The sequence below is a fragment of the Peromyscus leucopus genome, unplaced genomic scaffold (genome assembly GCF_004664715.2).
Source record: "Peromyscus leucopus breed LL Stock unplaced genomic scaffold, UCI_PerLeu_2.1 scaffold_149, whole genome shotgun sequence".
Classification (NCBI taxonomy): Eukaryota; Metazoa; Chordata; class Mammalia; order Rodentia; family Cricetidae; genus Peromyscus; species Peromyscus leucopus.
The window spans coordinates 146,568-159,982 of record NW_023504655.1 but is presented as its reverse complement, the minus strand read 5'-3'; the positions used below and the strand labels follow the sequence as shown (position 1 = coordinate 159,982).

The following is a 13,415-nucleotide window of genomic DNA, read 5'->3' as shown; positions in this document are numbered from 1 at the left end:
TCTGTCTGTCTGTCTCTGTGTGTGGTGTGTGTGTGTGTGTGTGTGTGTGTGTGTGTGTGTCCCCATCCAGCACCTCTCAGGAGAAGAACCAATACTTGATGAACTACAAAGTTTAATAAAAAAATCTGACAGCAGCTAGATGTAGTGGTGGCTGCAGTAGCCACCCTATTCAGGAGGCTGAGGCAGTAGGGATCACCTGACCTCAGGAGTTCCTGGCCATTCTAGGCAACAAAGCAAGACTATCTCTTCAAAAGGGGCGGGGCAAACACAGGGGCTAGAGAGATGGCTCAGTGGTTAAGAACATAAGAATACTCATTGCTCTAACTGGATGTCAATATGTAAAAGATTACAAATAGATCCATATCTGTCACCATGCACAAAACTCAAGTCAAGTGGATCAAAGACCTAAAACATAAATCCAGTTACACTAAACTTAATAGAAAAAGAAAATAGGAAGCACTCTTGAACGCATTGGCACCGGAGACCATTTCCTAAATAAAACACACGACAGCACAGACCCTGTGCTGGGACCTCTCGAAACTGAGAAGCTTCTGCAGGGCAAAAGGCACAGTCAATAAGACAAAAAGACAGCCAACAGATTGGGAAAAGATCTTCACCAACCCCACATCTGACAGAGGATTGATTCTCCACAATATATAAAGAACTCAAGAAACTAGACATCAAAGCACTGAACAGTCCAATTAAAAAATGGGCTAAAGAGCTAAACAGAGAATTCACAAAACAAGAACTACAAATGGCTGAAAGACATTTAAAGAAATGCTCAACATCCTTAATCATCAGAGAAATGCAAAATCAAAACGACTCTGAGATACCACCTTACACCTGTCAGAATGGCTACGATCAAAAACACCAATGACAACCAAATGTTGGAGAGATGTGGAGCAAAGGGAACACTCCTCCACTGTTGGTGGGAATGTAAACTTGTACAACCACTGTGGAAAATCAGTATGGCGGTTTCTCAGAAAATTAGGAATCGAACTACCTCAAGACCCAGCCATCCCACTCTTGGGCATATACCCAAGGAATGCTGATTCATACCATAAAGATACATGCTCAGCTATGTTCATAGCAGCACTATTTGTAATAGCCAGAACCTGGAAACAACCTAGATGCCATCAACGGAAGAATGGATGAAAAAAATGTGGTACATATACACAATGGAATACTACTCAGCAGAGAAAAACAATGAAAGCATGAAATTTGCAGGCAAATGGATGGAACTAGAAAAAATCATCCTGAGTGAGGTAACCAAACCCAGAAAGACAGTAATGGTATGTACTCACTCATTGGTGGATTCTAGATATAAAATAAAGAACAATCAGACCACAACCATAGAACCATAGAGGCTATATATATAGCATGGAGGTCCCTAGACGACTGTGCATATAATAAATTTCAGTTTACTCAATTATTGAAAAAAAAAAAATAGACAAATGAATGAAACACATGAACTATGAACCAAAGGCTGAGGGGGGCGCCCAGCTGGATCAGGCCTCTGAATAGGTGAGACAGTTGATTGGCTTGATCAGTTTGGGAGCATCTAGGCAGTGGGACCAAGTCCTGTGCTCATTGCATGAGTTGGCTGTCTGAAACCTGGAGCTTATGCAGGGACACTTGGCTTAGTCTGGGAGGAAGGACTGGACCTCCTGGACTGAGTCTACCAAGTTGATCACAGTCCTCGGGGAGGACTTGTCCTGGAGAGGTGGGAATGGAGGTGGGCTGGGGTAAGGGAGGGCGGTGGAGGGGGAGAATAGGGAACCCATGGCTGATATGTGGAACTGAATGATATTGTAAAATAAAAAATATATATCACAAAAAAAAGAATACTCATTGCTCTTGCAGAGGACCTGAATTCCATTTCCAACACCCACACCAGGGCTCATAACTGCCTATGACTCCAGTTCAAAGAAATATGATGCCCTCTTCTGGCCTCCACAGGCATCTGTATGCATGTGGTGCACATACTTATAATCAGGCACACACATAAATAAAACTTAAGATAAAATAAAATAATCTTAAAAAACAAAACAACCAGACATGGTGACACTGCCTTTAATCCTGGCACTCAAGGGGACAGAGCAGGTAGATCTCTGTGTGAATGAGGTTAGCCTGGTCTATACAGAGTTCAGGCCAGCCAGGGATATACAGTGAGACCTTATCTCAGAAAAGTAAAATAAAAATGTCACTAGTCCAGCTGGAACATTTATTACAGGAATAAATGAAGATACTCTTCGAGGCTGGTAGTCCCAGTCCCAAATGCCCAGGCCCAGGGACTGGACTGGCAGACCTAGAAATGTATACCTCTAAACATAAGAGATAGGGCCTATTTTTCCAGGTTGGAGAGATGTAAGGTTCCAGACATTCAGTTGAGTTCAATTCCCAGCAACCACATGGTGGCTCACAACCATCTATATTGAGATCTGGTGCCCTCTACTGATGTGCAGGCATACATGCAGGCAGAACGCTGTGTACATAATAACTAAATTAATCTTAAGAAGAAAAAAAAAAAGCCTTAACCACCAGCAGCCCAGCACTTGGACGTCACTGTAATCCTCAGCTTCCCAGCAGTAGTGAGTGGCAGCGGCGGCAGCAGCACCTCCAACAGTGGCATTTAACAGGCCCCAGGTGCTGGAACCCTCAGCCCTACAGAGGTCAGTGTTGGCTTCCTCAGTCCTCCACAGCAGCCGGTGATACAGCTGTCAGGCCAGGGTGTCTCAGACTCTTGGCCTATGCAGCTTGGCAGCTCCCTGGAACTTTTCCAGTGACCAGGGCTGACAGCGCCTAGCCTCCAGCTCTTCATGGTCTCCCTGTCCCATCCTTCCTCATGGTTTCTGTCACTTCTGGAGCTCTTCCGCTGCCCTCTTGTGGCTGCTGCTGCTGCTGCCTTCGACGGCTGCTCTATTGCCACATCCCCCCTCTTCATGGCGTCAGCTCAGCAAGCTCTTGTGATAATCAATAACCAAAGCAGGCAGAGATAGCTCAGTGAGGAAAGGCATTTGCCCAGAGAGTCTGATGCCTGGAATCCATGTGGAAGAAGAGAAGCAACTCCCAAAGCTGTGCGTGTGCGTGTGTGTGTGCATGCAGGCCAGAGGCACCGGCCCTAGTGGCTGCAGTTATATACCTGGTTGTGAGCCCCTGCCATGGGTGCTGGGAACCGAACTCAAATACTATGGAAGAACTCTTAACCGCTGAGCCGTCTCTCTAGCCGGCCCTGCCCTCCGTGTGGTGGCACTCTTGAATCCTAGCCCTTGGGAGTGGAAAGCAAGGAGAATCTGAATTCTGTCATTCTTGTGTTATACAGTGCAGTACAAAGCCAGCCTGAGTTATTCTGAGACCTTGTCACACAAAACTAGATAAACAATCATACCAAAACAAAACAACCTCTAAAAGAACAACAAATAGAAAAAAAAAATAGGTGATTTGAAAAGACCACTGAGAGAAACCTGAGCTTGATACTATAATATTTGGCAGCCAGCACAGGAGAAAGTCTCCTCAACAGCCTGCTCACCCAGTTGGCAGGATGTCCGTCAACAGCCCCTCATGCAAATGAAGGACTACACTTGAACCAATCACACAGACCCTCTGCTGGCCTCCTGGAGAAGTGCCCTCCTCTGGCCTGGGTGAGAGCAGGACCACAGGGTCATTGAGAGTTTACCGAGGCTTTGATGGCACCGGAGTCAAGCAGAGGCTGTTTGGAAACGGTCACAGCTGAGTTAGCATTCTGGAGCTGGGACCACTGCTGCAGCAGCAGCTATGCCTGCACTGGGCCTTACTAAGGATGCTGTGGGGGCACAGATGTGTGCTGGTGTGGGCCGCTCAGCTGGGGCTTGACGCACAGCTCTTTGTGCAAGGTGGCAGTGCACCGTGAAGACGCCAGGGCTGTCGGTTAGTCACGTTCCCTAATGCCGTGCCCCATTACAGATATTAAATGGGGCGCTGACGGAGCCCGGGGAGACGGTTCAGTAGATAAAGTGCCTGCTGTGTGAGCATGAGGGCCTGAGCTCAGACCTCAGCACCCATTTAAAAATCCGGGTGTGGTGTGCACACCCTGGCTTTGAAACAATGTATTAACCACTGAACTAGAGCAACAGACACAAGTGATCAGAGCCAATAAAAACAGTCTTTGCGAAAGTAGTTTAGGAAAGTCAGTAGGCATGACCAATCCTGGGGGGGGGAGTGAGAAGCCGACTGCAAGAGTACTACTGTGTTATCTACACCATGCAAAATGCCCAATTGTGCTTTTTGTTTTTGCTTTTTGTTTTTGTTTTTGAGACAGGGTCTTTCTATGTAGACCTGGCTATTCTAGAACTTGCTATGTAGATCAGGCGAGCCTTGATCTCACAGAGATTCTCCTGCCTTCCAAGCACTGGGGTTAAAGGTGTGGCGCCATCATACCTGATCAAATGTCCAGTTTTCAACATAAACTACAAAGTATGGAAAGGCAAGACAAACTCCAAGACTATGATCTATTCATAGCAAAGGGGGAGGAACAGACAAAAACTACTCCTGAGGAAGCCAGACACTGGACCTTTAGACCAAAATGTAACCAATGCTCTTAAGTATGCCCAAAGAGTTCAGAGACCATGACAAAAAGCCAAAGTTAGCAGAGAGGTAGGAGAAAAACGGCACCAAGCAGAAATCTGGGAGGAAAAGTATAAAAAGCTGAAATGACTCTATGACAAAACCTTCTTCCAACAAAGGCAAAGAGAGTAAGATGTCAGAAAGCTGAAGGAAGGAAAACGAGTTGTTAGTGAACTTGTCTTGGCAGAATATACCAAACTCAACAGACTAGGAGGCGAGGAGGAATGGAAAGAATTAGGGGAGAAAAACAGGATCAAAATAAATTATATGAAAACATTTTCAATTAAAAAAAAAAGAAAAGAAAAAAGAGAGAGCCATGTCTAAACTGAAAACAAACAAAAAATGGGGTGTCGGGGCTGGAGAGATGGCTCACTGTTTAAGTACACTGACTGCTCTTGCAGAGGACCCAGGTTCAGTTCCCAACACCCACAAGGTGACTCACAACATTCTGTAACTCCAGTTCCAGGGATCCAACTCCCTCTTCTGACCTCTGCAGGGATTACATGCTTGTAATGCAGAGACACACATGCAAGCCAGACATAAAAGAAAGAGTAATAAACGAAGACTATTTTGAAACATGGCACACCGATGGACAGTAAGTAAACAGACGAATATTAGACAATGCACGGGAACTCCTTTCTCTCCTGACTTAGAAGAAGGGTGGATAGTGTAGCACTCCTAAATCTTCTGACGGCACAGCATGGGAAGTTTATTACTTATATAAAATAACAACACAAAGGAGGCTAGTCTAGAGCTATATTAGTATAACAGGCCTTCTGTGTGTTTGCTTTTGGAATGTTTTGAATTAAAGGCCTCTAGCCTAGGCTGGCCTCAAACTCTTGTGTAGTCAAGGATGGCCTGGTAATTCTGTAACTGAGCCTCCTCTCTCCATCTCTTAAGACCTAGGGTTACAGTCAAGTGGTACCTATATTTTGTTGTAGAGTAGTTTTACCCAATACGAGGGGATTGAACCCAAGTTGGTGGTTTGAGTAAGATATCACCAAAGTCTCAGACATTTGAACACTTGGTCCCAGCTTAGTGGCCTCTTTGGGGGAAATATGGCATTTGGGGGCAGGGTTTCAGGTTTCAAGACTCTGACCATCTTGAGTTAGTTCTATTTCTTCGTGTTTCAAAATGACAAATTCTCGAGCTGCTTTCCTGTCACCTGCCACTCCACTCCACCATGATGGACTCTAACCTCTAGAAAATGGATAGTCCCAAACAAACTCTTCCTCTATAGGCTACCTTGGTCATGCTATCATAGCATGAAAAGCAACTAATACACCAGTATTAATAACTAATTAATAACTAATGTTATCAGTAACTAATACATTGGATGCAAAAATCTACCAAATGAGCTTTGTCCTCATCTCCAATTCATTAAAAAAAAAAAACCTCTAGATTTTTATTTTTAATGTTCATTGGTGTTTTGCCTACATGTATGTCTGTATAAGGGTATCAGAAGCCTGGAACAGGAGTTACAGACAGTTGTGAGCTGCCATGTGGGTGCTGGGAATTGAATTCAGACCTCTGGGAGAGCAGTTCTTAACCACTGAGCCATCTCTCCAGCCCTAAGATTTATTTTATTATTTTATGTGTATGGGTATTTTGCCTATATGTATCTGTGTGCACCACATGTACACCTGGTACTCTTGGAGGTCAGAAGAGGGTACTGAATTCCCTAGGACTGAAATTATAAAAGACAGTGAGCTGCCATGTGGGTGCTGGGAATTGAACTTGGGTCCTCTGGAAGAGCAACAAGTGCTCTTAATCATTGAGCCCCCTCTCCAGACCTCCAGATTTTTAAATAGTATTTAAACTATATTAGTATATTTTTAACACGACAAAGACATACTTTATTCAAGGGGCACCAGGTCGATATGTACAGAGACCACTGAAGCACAGTCTTGCAGGGAACCAAGGAACTGAACATGATCTCTTAAAATGGCATTAATCCAAATGAGATTGTGTGAACTACCTGACATTTATAGATAAATAAGTTTTATATTTTGGCTTATACATTTCTTTTCCCCTGCATGATTTAAAAGACAGTTACACAAAATTTAATTTATATGCTAATGATCATATAATGTATGAAGATATAATTCATGACAATGAAAACAGAAAAGGGATGTTTGAGTTGTAAAGGGGCCACATTTTTGCATACCATTAAAGTTAAATGTAGCCGGGCGGTGGTGGCGCACGCCTTTAATCTGGAGGCAGAACTCAGGAGGCAGAGGCAGGCGGATCTCTGTGAGTTCGAGGCCTGCCTGGCTACAGTAGTGTGAGTTCCAGGAAAAGTGCAAAGCTACACAGAGAAACCCTGTTCTCGAAAACCAAAAAAAAAAAAAAAAAAAAAAAAAAAAAAGTTAAATGTTTTTTCCAAATTAGCTCTTTTATCAGTTGAGATGTAAATTATAATTTCCATGATAACTACTATGAAAATCTTTTAAAAAATTAGCTGTGGAGGTGGTGGTACATGCCTTTAATCCGAGCATTCCAGAAGCAGAGGCAGGTGAATCTCTGAGTTCGAGGCCAGCCTTGTCTATAGAGCAAGTTCCAGGACAACCAGGGCTACACAGAAAAATCCTGTCTCAAACCAAAGTATTTTACCTACATGTATTTCTGTGAATCACACATGTGCCTGGTGCCTGTGGAAGTCAGAAGAGGGTGTCATATCCCCTGGAAGTGGAGTTGTAGATGAGTGTGATCTGCCATGTGAGTGCTGGGAAGTAAACTCTGGTCCTCCAGAAAAGCATCCAGTGCTCTTAACCACAGAGCCATCTCTCCAGCCCCTGGGAGAATATCTTCAAGGGGTGGGATATAGCTCAGTGCTACAGTGCTGCTGGCATGCATGAGGCCTTGGGTTCAATCCTACATATTGGGGGGGAACACCTAAAATATACAGAAAAGGAGCTGAGCATGGAGGTACATGCACATGATCCCAATTCCAGCTACTTGGAAGATAAAGTAAGAAAAATAAGAAAATCATGAGTTCAAGGCCATCCAGGAAGGTAGCAAAACTCTTTTTTTTTTTTTTTTTTTTTTTTTTTTTAGATTTATATTTATTATGTACACAGGAGAGGGTGCCAGATCTCATTACAGATGGTTGTGAGCCACCATGTGGTTGCTGGGAATTGAACTCAGGACCTCTGGAAGAGCAGTCAGTGCTCTTAACCTCTGAGCCATCTCTCCAGCCCTGCAAAACTCTTAACTCAGAAGAAAATGTTAAAAAGAGCTGTCACTGTGCCTTAGTGGTAGAACACTGACCTGACATGTAGAAGGCCTTGGGTTCAGCTCCCAGTGCCCCTTGAATGTGTGTGTGTGTGTGTGTGTGTGTGTGTGTGTGTGTGTGTGTTATGTGTAAATGAGGCAATCCAAATAGAATACTATAAAAGAAACCAAGCAAGCAGAAAAATAGTAATGAAAGAACAAAGAAGAGATAGATAGAAATCAGGGGCAAAAATGGCAGAAACCCTTTGTTGGGATCTACCTGCTCTGACTCCTGAGTGCTTGGATTAAAGGCGTGTGCCACCAGGCCCGGGTTCCAATAATTAATTTAAATATAAAAAAAATTTAAAAGTCTTTTAAAAATTACATTTACTTACTGTGTGAGTGTCTATGTGTAGATGTGTGGGTGCCACAGGACAGGTGGGGGGCAGAGGGCAGCTTGCAGATTTCTCTCCTTCTACCTCCATCTGTGGCCCAGGAATCAAACTCAGGGCTTCAGGCTTAACAGCAAATACCTCTAACCCGCTGAGCCATCTTGATGGCCCTGGATTAAATTCTTCAGTCAACAGGCAGAGACTGAACCCAACATGACAGAGACCTATTGGCCTTAAAAAACTTTCCCCTTCCGATGCCAATGGGGATTGAGAGCCCAATATCGCCAGCTTTGGCAAGCATCAACATAAGCCTAGGAACTGTAGCCATGCTTTTGGATTTCTCCAGAAGAGCTGCCAGCCTACAGTCGTGCTGGGATCAAGAAAAAAGGGCTCTTGGCAGTTCATGTTCCTGGAATTGTATCCATGCCAGTGGATGTCCACACACTCCAGAAGAGAATTTGATATTGCTGCTGCCATTGTTTGTTGTGTATAGCAGTGGCGCCACCACTGCTACTGTTTCTGGGATTACCATTTCATAATTGCTTACTACAGCTAGCACAGTGGAGACCCTGGCAACAAAAGCAGCTACCACAGTTAGTTAATCTTTCATTCTATTGGGCATTAGATAAATTTAATTCAATAGTTATATACATTTCAATAGGCTTTGAAAATTATAAATTTATAAATTCAAGTTCCATTTGCTTTTGGATACCATCTTACAAGGATCCAATTTGCAGCAAGGCTCATTAAGGAAGGGAATGCTCAAGTGCCTTTAGCCTACTGGCTATGGGTGAGCTAGGACCTCTGTTGGTCTTTTCTGTGTCGAACACACAGATTGCAAGCCCAGTGCCACTTTGAGATCTTTGGCAGCAGTTAACTCTGCAACTCACACAAGATTGAGCCTGTATGATAATGAGTATTTAGAGATAGGTAATGCCTGGGGGGCGCTCACCAACCTAAGACAGAGTGCCTGTGTGGCCTGGGCAGGCGTCTCCATGAGGTAGGTAAGGTGACCTGCTGACATCCCATGCAATCTAAGGTCAGAAGCTCATTTTTTAGTAAAAGGGGGACCTGTAGAGCCCTGGCCCCCGTTTTAGGTAACTGTTGCTTTGCTTGCTGACCTTGACCTTGATAGCCTCCCTATGCTAATTTCCCTGCCGGGTTCAACCCTCCTGAATGCTAAAGGGAAGTTCCTTGTCTGTTGTATCCTGCATAGTATGGGCGTTAACAGCTTAGATGCAAGATGGTAAAAACATCAGTAGCAAACTTTCTTGCCTCCAGGGTTCTCCCATTGTGCTGTAAACCTGTATTTAAGACCTCTTCCCTCCTTCAAAAAACAGCATTCAGCATAAAAAAAAAAAGGCAGATACTGGCAGCCATGCCTGATAGTGCATGCCTGTAATCCCAGCATGCCAGGGGCAGAGGCAGAAGGACTACCACAAGTTCAAGGCCACGCTGGTTTACATAGTGGATTCCAGACCAGACAGGACTATAAAACGAGTGTATTTAAAACAACAAAACAACAAAACCTCAAAAAAAAAGGTAGAGATTAGCAAAATCAACTCAAAAATCATTATCCAGGCTGAGAATGTGGTCAGCAGTAGAGCACTTGCCTGGCATGCAATGAGATCCTAGATTCAATCCCTAGTACACAAAATAAATTAAAAAAAAACCATTAACAACAACCCTGAAATCCAATTATATGATGTCTTCAATAGACTCACATTGAGTCCAAAGACAAAAGCAGGTTGAAAAGTTAAGGAAGGAGAAGGATATTCCATGCAAATAGAAGCTGAATGAGAGCTCTGCTGAAATCAGACAGACTACATCTGAAGTCTAAATTTAGTATGAGAGACAAAGCAGAGTCATAAGCAGTATAAGGGCTGTCATCAAGAACTGTCTTAGAGATGCCGGTCAAAAGGACACAAAGCTCCGTTAGAATGATTACTTTCAAGAGATCTACTGTAGGAGCCGCTAGGAAAGATCTGTAGGTAAGGGTGCTTACTACCAAGTCTGACAACCTGCGTTTGATCCCAAGACAGGAGAGAACTAACTCCCCCAAGCTGTCCTCTGACTCTGAGGTGCTCACACACAAACACTAAGTACATATAAAAACGTAAAAAGAAAATGTATTATTTGACAATGACTATAGTTAGTAACAATGCACAGTATTCTTAAAACTTGCTGAAAACAGGCTGGGTGGTGGTGGTGCAAACCTTTCATCCAGCTCAGAAGGCAGAGGGGGCGGTAGCTTGAGATGCCAGCCTGGTCTACAGAGTGAGGACTGCCAGGGCTGTTATACACTGAGAAACCCTGTCTCAAAAAACAAAACAAAATGCTGAAAATAGATTTTAAGTGTTCTCACCAGAAAACATAAGTATGTGTTCTAGTTCCCTTTCTGTTATTGTGGTAAACACCATGACCAAAAAACCTGAGGAGGAATGGGTTTAGTTTACGTGTTTCCACATCACTGTTCATCATCGAGGGAAGTCAGATCAGGAGCTCAGACACAGGAGCTGATACAGAGGCTGTGGTGGATGCTGCTCACTGGCTTTCTCCTTGTGGCTTGCTCAGCCAGCTTTCTTATAGAACCCAGGAGCACCATCCCAGGGATGGCCCCACCCACAATGGGCGGGCCTCCCCATCAGTCACTCAGTAAGAGAATACCTACAGGCTATAGCCCCTATGGAGGCACTTGAGGTTCCCTCTTCTCAGGTGACTGTAGCTTGTGTCATGTTAAAACAACAACAAGGGCTGGAGAGGTTAAGAGCACCGACTGCTCTTCCAGAGGTCTGAGTTCAATTCCCAGCACATGGTCACAGCCATCTGTAATGAGATCTGGCCCTCTTCTTATAAATAATAAATAAATCTTTTAAACAACAACAACAACAACAAAACAGGCTACTAGGGACCAAAAGTAATTTGAAAGGATTTGTTTCACTTTCTCCAAGTCCCATCTATCATTAAGAAGTCAGGGCAGGAACGGAAGCAGAAACCAGAGGAACACTGCTTGCTGGCTTGCTCCCTAGCTTCTGCTAAGCTAGCTTTCTTATCCTCCTCAGACCACCTGCCCTACAGACATGCCCATAGGCCAATCTGATGGAGGACCTCCCCCTCCCCAGATAACTCTAGTTGATGTCACATTGATAGCTGAAGCTATCTAGGATGTGTAAAACAATACTTCAGTTAGTTATCATTTGTAGCCACTACATAATGGAGTCATTCAAAGTGACCATGAATACACAGTTTTTTGTCAGCTAATTTTGAATTAAAGGACTCTATAACAACTATAAATATTAATTATACATATTTAAAAACAGAGCCCTAGAATATATGAAGGAAGAAAAGACAGGCAATGGTAGTTGGAGGCTTTCATATAATACACTTAACAGCTGCGCTGTAGTTCCATGGTAGAGCACTGCTTAGCACGAGAGAGGCCCTGAGTCCATGCCCAGCAGCACAAAAGCAAGAAAACCACAAAAAGAAAAAGGAAAATAAACTAGACAGAACATCAAAAGAATAAAGGGCTAGAGAGCTGTCATGTCTATAATGTCAGCATCCAGGAGGTTAAAGCAGGAATTTTGATTTGAGGTCAGCTGGGACTAGACAGTGAGTTCCAGGCCAGCCTGGGACAAGAGTAAGACCTTGTCTCAAAAAAAATCAAATGACCAAAGACACAGACAGAGAGACAGATACCCACCAAGTCTGGTTTCCAGCATGACTCATACCGGTATCTCACAACTGCCTGTAACTCCAGTACAGGGGATCCAACACCTCCTATGGACTCTGGGCAGGGCCCTGCACTCACATGTACACAGACTCACAAACGCGCGCGCGCGCGCGCGCGCACGCACGCACGCACGCACACACACACCACACACACACACACACACCACACGCACGCACTCGCACACACACACACACACACACACACACACACACACACACTGTAGGGATTTGAATGAGAAGCATCCCTCATGGCTCGGACTTGCACACAGCTGTTGTTGTTTAGGAGTCTAGTTCTTTGAGGAGATACGCCCTGGAAAGTTACAGGATTACACAGTTCGCTTCTTCCTCAACAGATGTGACCTCTCAGCTTCCTGCTCTGGTCACTAGGACTGCTACCATGTTCCCAACCACCATAAACTCCTCCTTCTTTCTTTCTTTCTTTCTTTCTTTCTTTCTTTCTTTCTTTCTTTCTTTCTTTCTTTCTTTCTTTCTTTTCTTCCTTCCTTCCTTCCTTCCTTCCTTCCTTTTTCTTTCTTTCTTTTGAGATGGGGTCTCTCTATATGTAGCTCTAGCTGTCCATGGAACTTGCTAGATGGACCAAGCTGGCTTCGAACAGATCCACCCTCTACCTCCTGAGTGCTGAGATTAAAGGCCATGCTGGCCATGATTGACTCTTAACTCTCTGAAACTGTAATCTCAAATCAACTTTTTCTTCCATTTAATTCCTTGGCTGTGGTGTCTTATCACAGCTACAGAAAACTCATACATACATAGTTTAAGCATTTTAAAAAATTGGATCTGAAACAACTACAGAGCAACTGGATCTAGCAAACACTCCATCTGTGTCAGCTGAATGCACATAATCCTGAAGTACATGGGGGGGTTCTCCATGAATGAACCGTACAAGGCTTGGCAGCATTATTCATAACAGCTAAAAGTAGAAACGGCCCAAATGCCCGTCAGTGTCTGAATGGATAAACAGAATGTGGTATTGGCCACATAAAAATATTGTTCAGCAATAAAAAAGAATGAAACACAGACAAATGCTACAACACAGATGAACCTGTGAAAGAGCCCATTCATAAAAGTCTACAGATTGCATGAATGAAATGTCCAGAATAGGCCAATCCACAGAACAGAAAGCAGATGAGTAACTGTCCAGTTGAGAGAGGAGAGGATGTTGAGTGTGGTGGCAAAGGCATCCATGTACCTTTTTGGCAGTGATGAAAATGCTCAAAAAACCGAGGAAAGGCATAATTCTATTGACTACACATTCTGAGCAGTGTAGGTGTATGTGAGGCACACACACACATGGGGGAAGCTCTGCAGGGCAAATACATGCATAGCCTTGGGGCACAAAACGATATTTGCCCCCATTACCATCTGTGGCAGACTTTTATTCAACGAGTTTCAGGTTATCCTTGGCAACATAGTGAGGAAAATGGAGGAGGAAGAGGAGAACCCAGAAAGCTCACATCC

The 13,415-nt window shown here is 43.9% G+C and overlaps 1 protein-coding gene across 1 annotated transcript in view; it reads right to left on the bottom strand.

Annotated features, from left to right (window-relative positions):
* Nucleotides 1–13,415, bottom strand: part of LOC114690550 (protein FAM178B-like) — a gene marked incomplete at its 3' end in the record, with an annotated part of 46,687 nt that overhangs the window by 21,793 nt on the left and 11,479 nt on the right. The window lies entirely within an intron of this gene.